Source organism: Vicia villosa, linkage group LG3, assembly GCF_029867415.1.
Source record: "Vicia villosa cultivar HV-30 ecotype Madison, WI linkage group LG3, Vvil1.0, whole genome shotgun sequence".
Classification (NCBI taxonomy): Eukaryota; Viridiplantae; Streptophyta; class Magnoliopsida; order Fabales; family Fabaceae; genus Vicia; species Vicia villosa.
Genome location: NC_081182.1, coordinates 135,139,852 through 135,155,852, shown reverse-complemented (window position 1 = coordinate 135,155,852; position 16,001 = coordinate 135,139,852). Strand labels below are relative to the sequence as shown.

Below are 16,001 nucleotides of genomic sequence, written 5' to 3'. Positions count from 1 at the left end.
AGAATATAGGAATGTTACTCTCATATATCTGATAATCTTCTAACTGACTCTTCATCCAGAGCATCTGTGTACTGCAACCAGCACCAGCGACATATTCTGCTTCTGTTGTTGATAGAGCAATAGTTGCTTGCTTCTTGCTATACCAGGAGATCAAATGACTTCCAAGAAATTGGCAACTTCCTGAAGTACTCTTTCTTTCAATTCTGTCTCCAGCATAGTCAGCATCGCAGAATCCTACTAAGTTGTATTCTTTAGATTTTCTGTAAACTAAGCCAACATTAGTAGTACCTTTCAGATACCTTAGAATTCTCTTAACAGCAGTTAAATGAGATTCTCTAGGATCTGATTGGAATCTAGCACACAAACAAACACTGAACAGAATGTCAGGTCTAGAAGCAGTCAAATATAGAAGAGATCCAATCATACCTCTGTATAACTTCTGATCTACCTTCTTACTTACCTCATCCTTACCTAGGATGCATGTTGGATGCATAGGAGTTTTGGCTTCTTTGCAGTCTAGAAGATTAAACTTCTTCAGAAGTTCCTTCACATACTTGGTTTGGTGAACATACGTTCCTTCTGATGTTTGATTTATTTGTATTCCAAGGAAATACTTGAGTTCTCCCATCATGCTCATTTCAACCTCAGCCTGCATAGACTCAGCAAACTCCTTTCCAAGTGTAGCATTAGATGTTCCAAAAATAATATCATCTACATATATTTGACAAATTAAAATATCCCTTTTAAAGGTTTTACAAAAGAGAGTAGTGTCCACTTTTCCTCTAGTGAAACCATTATCCAGAAGGAAAGAACTTAAGCGTTCATACCAAGCTCTGGGAGCTTGTTTCAATCCATACAACGATTTCTTTAGTTTAAAAACATGATTAGGAGACATAGAGTCTTCAAAACCAGGAGGTTGATGGACATAAACTTCTTCATCTATATAACCATTTAAGAAGGCACTCTTAACATCCATCTGATAGAGAGTGATGTTATGTTGAGTGGCAAATGAAATTAATAGACGAATAGATTCTAACCTGGCCACTGGTGCAAAGGTTTCTGTATAGTCAATCCCTTCTTGCTGACTATAACCCTGAGCCACCAGTCTGGCTTTGTTCCTTACCACTTCACCTTTCTCACTGAGCTTGTTTCTGAAGACCCATTTTGTACCGATTATATTGAATCCATCTGGTCTAGGAACAAGATCCCAAACATCATTCCTTGTAAACTGATTCAGTTCTTCTTGCATAGCAATTATCCAGTCTGGATCTTCTAGAGCATGATCAACAGAAGTTGGCTCGATCAAAGATACAAGACCTAATTGACAGTCTGCATTGTTCTTAAGGAATGCTCTTGTTCTGATTGGATCATCCTTCTTTCCAAGAATGACATCTTCTGAATGACCAGAGATGAGTCTGGATGATCTTCTGACAGATGGTTCTTCAGAAATGCTTAGATTCTCCAGAGAAGCTGATACTTGATCTTCAGATTCTTTGCTTCTGAGAAGCTCTGCTTCTGATGCGTTGCTTCTTGGCTCAACAACTTCTGATATATCAATATCACAATCTGCAAAATTATCAAACTGCTTTGGTTTTTCAGAACCAAGCTTATCATCAAACCTGATATTGATTGATTCTTCCACAATCAATGTTTCAGTATTGTATACTCTGTAGCCTTTTGAGCGTTCAGAATATCCAAGAAGGAAACATTTTTGTGCTTTGGAATCAAACTTACCAAGATGATCTTTAGTGTTCAGAATAAAACATACACATCCAAAAGGATGGAAATATGAAATGTTGGGCTTTTTATTCTTCCACAATTCATAAGGAGTCTTATTTAGAATAGGTCTGATAGAGATTCTATTCTGAATATAGCATGCAGTGTTTATTGCTTCTGCCCAGAAATGCTTAGCCATATTGGTTTCATTGATCATGGTTCTGGCCATTTCTTGCAGAGTCCTATTCTTTCGTTCTACAACTCCATTTTGCTGTGGAGTTCTAGGACAAGAGAAATCATGGGCAATACCATTTTCTTTGAAGAATTCTTCAAAGGATCTGTTCTCAAATTCACCACCATGATCACTTCTGACCTTTATGATTTTACACTCTTTTTCAGATTGAATCTGAATGCAGAAATCAAAGAACACTGAATGAGACTCATCCTTGTGTTTCAAGAATTTTACCCACGTCCAGCGGCTATAATCATCTACGATGACTAATCCATATTTCTTCCCTCTGACAGATGCTGTTTTGACTGGGCCAAACAGATCAATGTGCAAGAGTTCTAATGGCCTTGAGGTAGAAACAACATTCTTGGACTTGAATGCAGGTTTGGAGAACTTGCCCTTCTGACATGCTTAACAAAGAGCATCTGATTTGAATTTCAGATTAGGGAGTCCTCTGACAAGATCCAGTTTGTTAATCTGAGAAATCTTTCTCAAACTAGCATGACCTAATCTTCTGTTCCAGACCCACTGCTCTTCAGAAACAGACATAAGACAAGTCACCTTCTGACTCATAAGATCTTGCAGATCTGTCTTATAAATGTTGTTCTTCCTCTTGCCTGTAAATAGGATTGAGCCATCCTTCTGATTTACAGCCTTGCAAGACTTTTGATTAAAGATTATATCATAACCATTGTCACTCAATTGACTGATAGATAAGAGGTTATGTGTTAATCCTTCTACAAGAAGTACATTAGAAATGGAAGGAGAGTTACCAGACTTTATAGTTCCAGAGCCAATTATCTTGCCCTTCTGATCTCCTCCAAACTTGACTTCTCCTCCAGACTTAAGCACCAAGTCTTGGAACATAGACCTTCTTCCTGTCATGTATCGTGAGCATCCAGAGTCCAGGTACCACGACATGTTGTGCTTTGTCCTTTTTGCAGCCAAGGATATCTGCAATAGGAATAATCTTATCCTTAGGTACCCACATTTTCTTGGGTCCTTTCTTGTTAGATTTTCTCAAGTTCTGATTGAACTTGGGTTTAACATTGTAAGCAATAGGAGGAACAACATGATAATTCTTAATGTGAGTTTCATGATATTTCCTAGGTTGTGTCACATGCTTTTTGGTGTGTGTTATGTGAAAACTTTGAGCATGTGAAGTGTGCCTAATATCATGGGAGTGGCCATACTTGAACTGATCATACAATGGCTTGTATGTGAATTTCATTTCATCAACAGGTTCAAGTTTTTATGGGGTTTCACCCTCAAAACCAATGCCGACTCTTTTGTTTCCAGACACAGCATATATCATAGAAGCTAGCTGACTTCTGCCAATACTTCTAGATAAGAACTTCCTGAAACTTAAATCATATTCTTTCAGAATATGGTTTAGACTAGGAGTGGATTTTTCTGAATCAGAAGGAGATCCAACATTATTGGATAATTTTAAAAGTTTTTCTTTTAATTCAGAATTCTCCAACTCAAGCTTCTTTGTTTCAAATTCAAATAGCTTTTCAGCTTTTTGTATTTGAGACTAATCTGAGACTTGAATTCCAGAAGTTCTGTTAGACCGGAAACTAACTCATCTCTAGTAAGTTCAGAGAATACCTCTTCAGAATCTGATTCTGATGTAGATTCTGATTCGTCATCTTCTGTCGCCATCAGCGCACAGTTAGCCTACTCATCTTCAGAGTCTGAATCATCTTCTGACTCATCCCAGGTTGCCATAAGACCTTTCTTCTTATGAAACTTCTTGGGATTTTCCTTCTGAAGTTTTGGACATTCATTCTTGAAGTGTCCAGGCTCATTGCATTCATAGCACATGACCTTCTTCTTGTCAAATCTTCTGTCATCAGAAGATTCTCCACGTTCAAATTTCTTTGAACTTCTGACGCCTCTGAACTTCCTTTGCTTGTTCTTCCAGAGTTGGTTTTGCCTTCTGGAGATCAAGGACAGTTCATCTTCTTCTTCAGATTCTGATTCTTCAGGATCTTCTTCTCTAGCCTGAAAAGCAATAGTGCATTTCATGATATTGGATTTTAATGCAATAGACTTACCTTTCTTTTGAGGCTCATTTGCGTCCAGCTCTATTTCATGGCTTCTCAAGGCACTGATAAGCTCTTCCAGAGAAACTTCATTCAGATTCTTTGCAATCTTGAATGCAGTCACCATAGGACCCCATCTTCTGGGTAAGCTTCTGATGATCTTCTTTACGTGATCAGCCTTGGTGTATCCCTTGTCAAGAACTCTCAATCCAGCAGTAAGAGTTTGAAATCTTGAAAACATCTTTTCAATGTCTTCATCATCCTCCATCTTGAAGGCTTCATACTTCTGGATTAGGGCGAGAGCTTTAGTCTCCTTGACTTGAGCATTTCCTTCATGAGTCATTTTCAAGGACTCATATATGTCATAGGCCGTTTCCCTGTTAGATATCTTCTCATACTCAGCATGAGAGATAGCATTCAGCAAAACAGTTCTGCATTTATGATGATTCCTGAAAAGCTTCTTCTGATCATCACTCATTTCTTGCCTTGTCAGCTTTACGCCACTGGCATTTACTGGATGTTTGTAACCATCCATCAGAAGATCCCATAGATCACCATCTAGACCAAGAAAGTAACTTTCCAGTTTATCTTTCCAGTATTCAAAGTTTTCACCATCAAATACCGGCGGTCTAGTATAACCATTGTTACCGTTGTGTTGCTCAGCAGAGCCAGATGTAGATGTAGACTTTGCAGTTTCATCAGCCATCTTTTACTGAAGTGTTTTTCTCTTCCTGAATCTTTTCTAAACACGGTTAAGTGCTTGCACCTTAGAACCGGCGCTCTGATGCCAATTGAAGGATAGAAAAACACTTAGAAAGGGGGGGTTTGAATAAGTGTAGCTTTAAAAACTTGACAGATAAAAATAAATTGCACAGTTATTTTTATCCTGGTTCGTTGTTAACTAAACTACTCCAGTCCACCCCCGCAGAGATGATTTACCTCAACTGAGGATTTAATCCACTAATCGCACGGATTACAATGGTTCTCCACTTAGTCAGCAACTAAGTCTTCCAGAGTCTTCTGATCACACACTGATCACTCCAGGAACAACTGCTTAGATACCCTCTAAGACTTTCTAGAGTATTCTGATCCACACGATCACTCTTGTTACAACCTGCTTAGATACCCTCTAAGACTTCCTAGAGTATTCTGATCCACACGATCACTCTAGTTCCTTACAACTTAATGTAATCAATTCTAAGAGTATTACAATTGCTTCTTAAAAGCTATAATCACAAACTGTGATATTTCTCTTAACGTTTAAGCTTAATCTCACTAATATATTACAACAGCAATGTAGTGAGCTTTGATGAAGATGAAGATTCTGAGCTTTGAATAGAACAGAGTTTCAGCAAGTTAATATGAGTTGTTTTTTTCAGAATCGTTAACCTTGCTTCTCATCAGAACTTCATATTTATAGGCGTTGGAGAAGATGACCGTTGAGTGCATTTAATGCTTTGCGTGTTCCGTACAGCATCGCATTTAATGTTATACGCTTTTGTCAACTACCTCGAGCCTTGTTCACGCTGTGTCTACTGACGTTGCCTTTAATAGCTTTTAACGTTCCTTTTGTCAGTCAGCGTAGCTTGCCACTTGTACTTCCTTCTGATCTGATGTTTGTGAATACAACGTTTGAATATCATCAGAGTCAAACAGCTTGGTGCAAAGCATCTTCTGATCTTCTGACCTTGAAGTGCTTCTGAGCGTGATACCATCAGAACTTCAGTGCTTCTGATCTCATGTTCTTCTGATGCTTCCATAGACCCATGTTCTGATTCTGCTTCGACCATCTTCTGATGTCTTGCCAGACCATGTTCTGATGTTGCATGCTGAACCCTTTGAGACAAAGCTTCTGAGCGCTGAATTATGCATACTCTTTATATATTTCCTGAAAAGGAAATTGCATTGGATTAGAGTACCATATTATCTTAAGCAAAATTCATATTATTGTTATCATCAAAACTAAGATAATTGATCAGAACAAATCTTGTTCTAACAGTATCTCTCTTCATATCATCAGTGGCACGGTGGTATATCTCTCTTCATATCATCAGTGGCACGGTGGTATATCTCTCTTCATATCATCAGTGGTACGGTGGTATATTTCTTCTTCATGCCTTCAGTGGAACGTGGGTATGTATTATCATCAGTGGTACGGCGGTACATCTCTTCATATCATCGGTGGTACGGTGGTATATTTCTTCTTCATGCCTTCAGTGGAACGTGGGTATGTGTTATCGTCAGTGGTACGGCGGTACATCTCTTCATATCATCGGTGGTACGGTGGTATATTTCTTCTTCATGCCTTCAGTGGAACGTGGGTATGTGTTATCGTCAGTGGTACGGCGGTACATCTCTTCAATCATCAGTGGTACGATGGTGTGATTTCTGTTAACGGAAGATTGGTATTCTAATTCAGGATGCATACTTTCTCATCCCCAGTGAAAGAGGATGTTCCTTTTTTCTCATCCCCAGTGAAAGAGGATGCTATAACCTCTCTGACGTGAAGTGTTTTCCCCAGAGAAGTTTCTCTTCCCACCAAAGTTCCGTCTCTCCAACAAAGTCTTGCCTTCCCCAGTGGAACTTCTAAGACATTTGTTTCCCCAGCGGAGTTATAGCGAGACATTTGTTCTCCCTAGTGGATCACTTGTTACTCTCCAATGTTGTCATGCTTTATTATCATCACGTGCATTCATTAACATTGCATTGCATCTTAGGCTCAAAAACTGTGTTTTATATATTTAAGTCTCTTCAATTTTTGTCAAAACGAAGATTTCCAATCATAAGATCATACATCAATTGCATTCAATCATCAATCAAGAGCACCATTGTGAAGCTTTATCTTTGATACTGTGATTATCTCTGAGGGAATTATCGAGCATTTATAACCTTTTATTTGTTTATACTAACCAAAAAAATCAAAAATATATGTTTTGTCTCTTTTGTTTATATTTTACAGGTGAAAGATCGGGCAAAAATCAAAACAGTGCAAGAAAACAATTTTTGAAAATTTGAAGGTGGAAATCGATTTACCCCTGTGGGAAATCGATTTCCTGTGCGCAACATTCAAAAAAAATATAAGAGGGAAGCTTGACATCATTTTGGCACCTTTTTATTTGATCTTTTTATCAATTTTCCACCTCATCAAAATTAACTCATTCATTAAACCCTCTTTAACCCCATTTTACCACTTTTTACCATTTAATTGCCACTTTAATCACCAATTAAACACAAGTTAATCACCAAACACAAAAAGACCAATTTGCCACTACTCTTGCTCCAACTCTATAAATAGAGCCCTCTACTCTCTCATTTCTCAAGCTTGGAGAGCCAAAAAATTGCTTGCAAATTCATTTCTCACCCTTTCCAAAACCCTCACCCAAAGTTCATTTTCATAAGATTAGTAAGGTTCACATTGAATCTTGCTAATTTTGAACTAAGCCTCCTACATTTCACTCTTTTCTTTGATTGTTCATCTCCATACTTGAAGGATCTACACTTTGTGCTTGTTCTTGAAGCTACTTCAACACTTTAATTCAAGAATTGGTAACTTTCTCAATTCTAAGATGTAGATCTTTGTTGCTTGTGTTCAATGCATCTTTGATGCTATATTGGTGCTATTTGATGGTGATTTGATGGAAAATTCGTGCTCCTATGGATATGTGATCATAAGGTGTTTGTATGTTTGCCTAAATCAAGTTTCAAAGTTCATAATGATGTTTTTTTGAAAACTGTGCGCAGGAAATCGATTTCCTACAGAGGGAAATCGATTTCCACTCTGTTTTTTGCGCCCAAAACTGAACTCTGCACTCAGGAAATCGATTTCCTACAGAGGTAAATCGATTTCCAGTAAGGCAGAATGTGTTTTTTGCCTTTCTTATGCTTGTTTTGGCTTCCTACTTCCTCCACTTCATTAATATCATTGGATCTAGGATGTTGATAGGTTTGAAATGACCAAATCCATAATATTAGATGAATGATATTAATGATAGTGTGAGTTGATTATCTTTTTGTGAATTTTATTCTTCTTCCTCCATTTCATTAATATCATTGGATTTAGGATGTTGATAGGTTTGAAAGAACCAAATCCATAATATTAGATGAATGATATTAATGATAGTGTGAGTTGATTATCTTTATGCATTTTATCTTCTCCTTCTCCTTTTTTTCTTTTGATCGATGAAAGTCTTAATACTTTGAGAATTCTTATGGATTCTTAGTAAAGACTAGATCGCTACCTATTTTCTTTTCGTGCGGTATTGCTTTCGGAAGGCGATCTACATATCGTTCTTCTCGCATGCATTAGCACATAAAGTTTTGACCGGCCTCGTTGTAGGGTGATTTCTACATAAATCACTTGGCGATCTGCTTAACATAGCGCAATATTTCGTGTCCCGAATAAAAAAAAGATCAAATATGGAAGAGAATTGTATGCGGTTGATTTAAGACTTGTGGAGGTTTTTATCGTGTAGTCGCTATGATTCTATCAAGCTTCTGATAAACCCCATTAAATTTAAATCCGAGTACATCATTCACTCACCATAGATCTTCCTACTAACTTTGATAACATACTTGACAAGTTTCAAGATGGTTATCTTTAACACTTAACAACTAACTTTAATTTCCGCACCTTTACTATACCGCTCTTTATATTACCGCTCTTTATATTTCTCGCTTTATCGCTTTACTTTATCATTTCACCATATTTACTTTCCGTCATTTTCCCTTTGTCCACTTGGACATATGTTTATGCTTCTGTTATTTTTCTTTTGTCCACTTGGACCATACTTTATTTTTTTCGCTAAAACACTAATAAATAACCAAAATCTAAAAAATACATAAGGCTCTCTTTGGACTATCAGTTACTATCCCTAGCGCTTTGGAGATTCGGACTTATGGACCTAGTACCTCTGGACTCATTCTATTACTATCCTGTGATTGTTCTGTCTGTCTGGCATTGTTCTGTTGTATGTTTATGTGTGTAGGTATTTCCTTGAAAGCCCTTGATGGTTAATTCCAAGGCATTGATATAAGGATTTTATCCGAAAACAGCCGTTACTCTGCCCAATTTTCGTCAGAATCTTAATGTGCTTAATGAAAAATGGTGCTAAGACAATAAGTTCATCTGGATCCCCAAGTGTTAATGTGTTGGTATTGATAAATCCAAAGGATGGGAAAACTACCTTGGCTCTTAATGTCAAGTGTTGGCTTCTTATTCGGTTAGACCGTTTCTTTCCCTAGCTTTTATTTTATGCATTAGGTTAGCCTCTTCATCTCCTCCCATTCTTAAATTTTCAAAATCTTCTCCCTTTTTCCAAAATATTCTTATGTTTGCAAATCTTTTCAAAACTTTTTTTCTTAAAAATATCTTTCGCCCTTAGTGGCTTTTCTTCAAAAGTTTAGACACCGTTAATTGTCGAAACGAGTGGTTATACCCCACGATTTTAAAATTGATTGATAATAACGAGATCTTTTCCGCGTGAGAGAGCTAGTGGCATACTCGTTGATTTTATCCGAGTTGGCGCCCTTCTTTCATTTGCGATGCAAAGAACTTGTTTGTTCTCATGCTCAAGATCAATGGCTGAGTATTTCTCTCTAACGACAACAAAGTGTTTATTCGTTTTAAAAACGTTTTTCCCAAAAGCGGAACTACATTAGCTCTGACTTCTCCATTGCACCGAGGAGGTATGTAGGCCCAAAGCTTAACGCTTTGCCGAGCTTATTTTGAAAATAAAACAAACCGTTTTTTAGCACACACACAACACAGATTTTCAAAAAGGTTCCCGTGGAGTACCACGGATATGAGGGGTACTTTAAACCTTCCCCTCATATAATCAACACCCGAACCTGAGTTCTCTTTCTTGTTTTTTTTAAAAACAAAACTTTGGGTTTTACGTTCTTTTCCCTTTTCCTTTGAAAAAATAAAGCGCGGTGGCGATTTCAAAACGGAATATTGATTCGAGTCAATCACATGGCTTCGATATCAGATTTTCCCCGCTACAGATAGGAATTTGGAAAAATCCGGAGTATCCATCCAGATAACAGAAATGCGAGTGTTTAGCTAAGCGTTCGAGCATTTGATCTATGAAAGGTAAAGGGAAATGGTCTTTTCGGGTAGCTTTGTTTAGCTTCCTATAGTCAAGGCACATTCTCCATCCAGTTTGGGTACGTTGTGCTACAGATTCGCCTTTAGCATTAGTGATTACAGTAACTCCTCCTTTCTTTGGTACGACGTGAACAGGACTAACCCATTTACTATCGGATATAGGATATATTATTCCAGCTTCTAGCAGTTTTTGGATTTCCTTTTTAACCACATCGCTCATAATAGGATTTATTCGCCTTTGATGTTCCCTAGAGGTTTTACTATCGTCTTCGAGCATAATGCGGTGCATACACAGAGAAGGGCTTATACCTTTCAGATCTGATATGTTGTATCCTAAAGCGGTAGGGTATTTTCTTAGGACATTAAGTAATTTTTCAGTCTCGGTTCGTCCCAAGTTGGCGTTCACTATAACTGGTCGGATTAGCTCTTCATCTAGAAATTCGTATCTAAGATCGGTAGGAAGTGTTTTCAGCTCTATAGCAGGCTTCTTAGGTCCAGGTATAGGATCGGGAGTTAAAGCTAAGCATTCACTCAGGTGGTTATCTTGATATTCCTCACGCCAGTTGTCATCTTCAAGAATTGGCGGCATAGGAATTCTTACGATCTCGGTTTCCTTATTTGGTTCGGATTTTATTTCTTTGACACACTCGTCGATTATGTCAGCAGAACAGCATGTGTCAACTATAGAAGGTGCTTTTAGGAATTGGGAAAGGATAAATTCTATTTTCTCTTCTCCTACTTCGAAAGTAAGCTTTCCTCGCTTTACATCTATAATTGCACCAGCGGTTGCTAAAAATGGTCTTCCTAATATGATCGGGATGTTAGAATCTTCTTGGATATCCATAATCATGAAGTCAGTTGGGATGTATAATTGACCTACACGAACAGGGATATTCTCTAATATTCCTACAGGGTATTTAACTGAACGGTCAGCTAGTTGAAGGGACATTCTCGTTGCTTTAAGCTCACCTAGATTGAGTTTCTTACAGGTCGAAAGAGGCATCAGACTAACACTAGCTCCTAAGTTGCACAAGGCTTTCTCTATGATGGTTTTTCCTATTACGCAGGGTATAGAGAAACTACCAGGGTCTTTCAGTTTTGGAGGCATGTTATTTTGGATGATAGCGCTACATTCAGCGGTAAGCGTTATAGTTTCGTTATCCTCGAGTTTCTTTTTGTTTGATAAGATTTCTTTTAAGAACTTAGCGTACGAAGGCATCTCAGTTATGGCTTCTGTGAACGGTATGGTTATGTTTAATTGCTTCAGAAGTTCTACAAATCTTTTAAATTGCGCTTCGGTTTTTGATTTAGCTAATCTCTGAGGGTAAGGAATTGGTGGCTTATAAGGCGGTGGTGGAACATAAGGTTTCTCTTTTTCAGGTTCCACTTCGTTATTGCTCTCATCAGTCTTAGCAGTTTGTTTGTCAGTTGTTTTCTTTTGGGTTTCCTTTGGCTCTTGTTGTGACATGGGTACGTTTTGAGTTCTAGGATCTATGGGTCCATTGTAATTCGTTCCACTTCGTAGTGTTATCGCGTTCGCATGTCCTTTAGGATTGGGTTGAGGTTGAGCAGGAAACGTGCCAGCAGGGGCAGCAGTAGGTGCTTGTTGTTGAGCTACTTGTGAGATTTGAATTTCTAGCATTTTGTTATGCGTAGCTAAAGCATCTACTTTGTTCGATAGTTGTTTTAGTTGCTCGCTATTGTGGATGTTTTGATTTAGGAAGTCTTTATTGGTTTGTTGTTGGGAAGCTATAAAGTTCTCCATCATGATTTCTAGATTTGACTTCCTAGGGGTGTTTTGAGCAGCTACAGGCGCTTTTTGGTAGCCAGGTGGTACAGCAGGTGCTTGTCCAGGTGCGTACAACGCATTGTTGTTCTTATAAGAAAAGTTCGGATGGTTTTTCCATCCAGGGTTGTACGTGCTAGAATAAGGGTTTCCTTGAGCATAATTTACTTGATCAGATGGGATTCCAGTCAAGAGTTGACATTCAGCAACTACATGTCCAGTCAATCCACAGATCTCGCAGTTAGGTGTTACAGCGGCAGCGGTGGCTGAAGGAGTGATGGTTAAGTTCTCGATCTTTTGAGTTAAAGCGTCTACTTTAGCGTTAACGCGGTCTATACCACTTATTTCGTACATTCCTCCTTTGGTTTGGGCTTTCTCTAGAGCGGCTCGTTCTCCACCCCATTGGTAATGGTTTTGTGCCATGTTCTCTATGAGTTTGTATGCTTCATCATGGGGTTTGTCCATTAATGCTCCGCCAGCAGCGGCATCTATAGTCATTTTAGTGTTATATAAGAGACCACCATAGAAAGTATGGATGATCAGCCATGGTTCGAGTCCATGATGAGGGCATATTCTAAGCATGTCCTTGTAACGTTCCCAAGCTTCGAAGAGTGATTCGTTATCTTTCTGGGTAAATCCGTTGATTTGACCTCTAAGCATAGCAGTTTTGCTAGGCGGAAAGTATCTCGCTAAGAATACTCTTTTCAATTCGTCCCATGTAGTTATGGAATTAGAAGGCAGGGATTGAAGCCACGCTCTAGCTCTATCTCTCAAGGAGAAAGGAAAGAGGCGTAATCGAATAGCTTCGGAACTAACGTTGTTGGCTTTGATAGTGTCGGCGTATTGCACGAACACAGATAAATGGAGATTGGGATCGTCTACAGGGCTTCCAGAGAATTGATTCTGTTGAACAGCTTGGACCAGCGAAGGTTTTAGTTCGAAATTGTTTGCCTCAATCGCAGGTGGTGCGATACTTGAATGCGGTTCAGCGCGCGAAGGAGCGGCATGGTCTCTAAGAGGAAGAATAGCAGCCATCTCTAACTTCGGGATAATTTGATTGATTTGATCAGTAAGAGTCAATTCCTGATTAATCGGAATTTCTGCTACTTCGGGAAGATTGCGAGCTCGACGTTTGACGTTAATGAAACGTTCGATCTCGTTAATTCATTGTATTAAATCTCCTCCTTGTGAACGAGTATTTGGCATACAATCGTTCAGAAAGAAAAGGAAGAATTGTCCTAGTCTCTACGGTGTAACAGTGAGTTACGATATCGACTTAAATAGTCCCCGGCAACGGCGCCAAAAACTTGATCGCGACTTTACGTGTCTATAAATCTGATAACTGCAAGTGCACAGTCGTGTCGTGTAGTTTTAAAAGATATCGAATCCACAGGGACTATGAATCGATCTACCGTTATCTAAGGTTACTATGTAAAGCTAGGGCTACTAAAATTTTGATTGTTTCTAAGGGAAAGTGAGTGAAAAATTAAGAATATAATAAAAGACAGATATCAGTATGTATTTCGTTTAACTTAAGGTGATCCGAAGGTCCATTGGCTTTTGCATAATTTAATTAAAAATCTTTACTAATTCAATCGATTAAAAATCCTCGTCTCAAACTTTCGCTCTATTGATTTAGACTACTGTCCTAATCCTAATGTACGCTTTCGCCATCCCATTAGATTTTAGAAAAGCTTTTTGGAAACAACGTAATTAATAAAATGCCCGTTTTATGAAGTTGTTATCTATTTAAATCTCCTAATCTCAAACTTTCGCTCTGTTGACTCGGAACATGCTAATATCCCTAACGTACGCTTTCGCCATCCCGTCGGGTGTAAAAACAATTTTTGAAAATAAATAAGTCCTAATTAGTTTTAATACGCTTTCGCCATCCTTAAAACTAATGTCCTATGTCTACTATCCAGTTAAAGATCTCAAACTTTCGCTCTGTTGATTTTAACCTTTGACCGTCTTAACCCCTCAAACTTTCGCTTTGTTGGTTTTAAGACTTACTAATTAAATTAGACATACAGACCAAAAACAAGTGATAGTTAATAAAATATAATTAAGCCAATTTATTTCGGATCCCTACGGTTAACTTACTTTACATACCGATATCATAATATTTTAGCCAGACATATTAATATGGTTAAACATGCATAAATCGGTTCGGTTCACAATAATAGGCATAGTAAATGGCATATAATATATCATGCAATAATAATATAAATTAAGGCAGTAAATAAAAACCTGAATTAAATAAATGGTAATTGAATCTTCGAGTACTGAACTTCCACCACAGGTTGGCTGGATCGTTCTTCGGAATTTAAACAGACAGAAAAAAATAAACAAGGAAATAAAGTGATAAATCTAACGTAAGGCTAGATCTATAAAAAGTTCACAACAATTTCCAGTGTAGAAATCGTTGTGAGAAAATAAGTGTTTGAATGAAAGCAGAATAAAGAAATGCGGTTCGCGGTACAATTTCGGCAGCACTTCGTTGGCAGGAAATCGGACTCTCTGAAAGTGAGGTAGCAGGTCCTATTTATAGGAGAGGTTTTTTTGTGACGTTGCGTGAAAAGTGGGGATTTGGCAGACTGGGTGTGGAGACGTGCGTCTCCGTTTCTTCAGGAAGCAGCCTTGACTGACTTGAGACGTGCGTCTCAAGTGGAGAAGATGTAGGAGCAGTTGGAGACGGGCGTCTCCTCTTGGTGACGTGGCAGAAGAACGTTGGAGACGTGCGTCTCCACTTGCTGGGAAGGTTTGGGCCACGCGCCTTTGGTTCCATGGTGGGCTGGACTGTCTCTTTTGGGCCTTTTGGGTCCTAATTGCACCCCTCTTTCACTTCAGCACTCCTTTTTCATCTTTTAGGCATAAATATTGGTCATTTAAGCTCCATTTTCTTTCCTTTTCGCAAATAGTCGTAATTAGAGTGTAAAACCTGAAACAAAGCAAATACTCGCGTAATATCATAATAAATTGACATAGTAAACAGAAAATGCTATAAATATCTATGGATTTCAAGCTAAATATACGATATAAAATCGTGTTATCATTTCCCCGGTTGAGGTACGTGCTGAAGTGCAGTAACCATGAAGAGCAAATGGTAATATCTCGTGCCAATCCTTATAAGTCATTGTCATCTTCTGTACAATCTTCTTTATGTTCTTATTGGCGGCCTCCACTACGTTGTTCATGTAAGGAGAAGAGTTGTGGTGCTTGATCTTGAACTGCGTGCAAAGTTCAGTAATCATCTTGTTGTTCAGGTTGGTACCATTTTCTGTGATAATCCTTTCGTGGATGCCATACCGACAAATGAGGTTATGCTTAATGAATCGGGCCACAACATTCTTGGTAACAGAAGCAAATGAAGCAGCTTCTACCCATTCGATGTAGTAATCAATGGCCACGAGGATGAAATGATGTCCATTAGAAGCAGTAGGTTTGATTTCCCCTATCATATCAATGCCCCACATCACAAAAGGCCAAGGAGCAGTCAGAACATTCAAAGAAATTGGAGGTACGTGTACTTTGTCAGCATAGATTTGGCACTTGTGACAAGTTCTGGAGTGCTGATGACAGTCAGTTTCCATAGTGGACCAGTAATAACCCGCTCTCAGGATCTTTTTAGCCATAGTGTGTCCACTAGATTGAGTTCCAAAGATACCGCCATGCATGTCTTCCATAATCTCTTCTGCTTCCTTCTTATTCACACAATGAAGTAGAGTTGAATCATGGTTGCGCTTGTATAGGGTATCGTTGCTCAGGAAGAATTTGGAAGCAAACCTTCTTAATAACTTCTTGACATTGATAGATGCCCCTTCAGGGTATTCCTGAGCTTCGAGATATCTTTTTACTTCATGAAACCATGGCTTTTCTTCAACCTCGTCAGTAGATATCTCATAACAGTATGCCGGTTCATCATGACTCTCTATGATAACTATAGGAGCCTCGTTGTCCCATCAGACCTTGAACATGGATGACATAGTAGCTAATGCGTCTGCCAATTGATTCTCCTCTCGGGGAATGTGTTCAAAAGTAATTTCTTCAAAGTAAGGAATCAAAGATAAAACCAGATCTTTGTAAGGCATGAGATTAGGATGCTTCGTGTCCCAT

The 16,001-nt window shown here is 38.5% G+C and overlaps 1 non-coding gene across 1 annotated transcript; it reads left to right on the top strand.

Annotated features, from left to right (window-relative positions):
• Positions 1-12,438: 12,438 nt before the first annotated feature.
• LOC131593701 (small nucleolar RNA R71) lies at positions 12,439-12,545 on the top strand. The gene has a single exon (XR_009281085.1). It is a non-coding gene; the product is annotated as a small nucleolar RNA R71 (small nucleolar RNA).
• Positions 12,546-16,001: the final 3,456 nt, after the last annotated feature.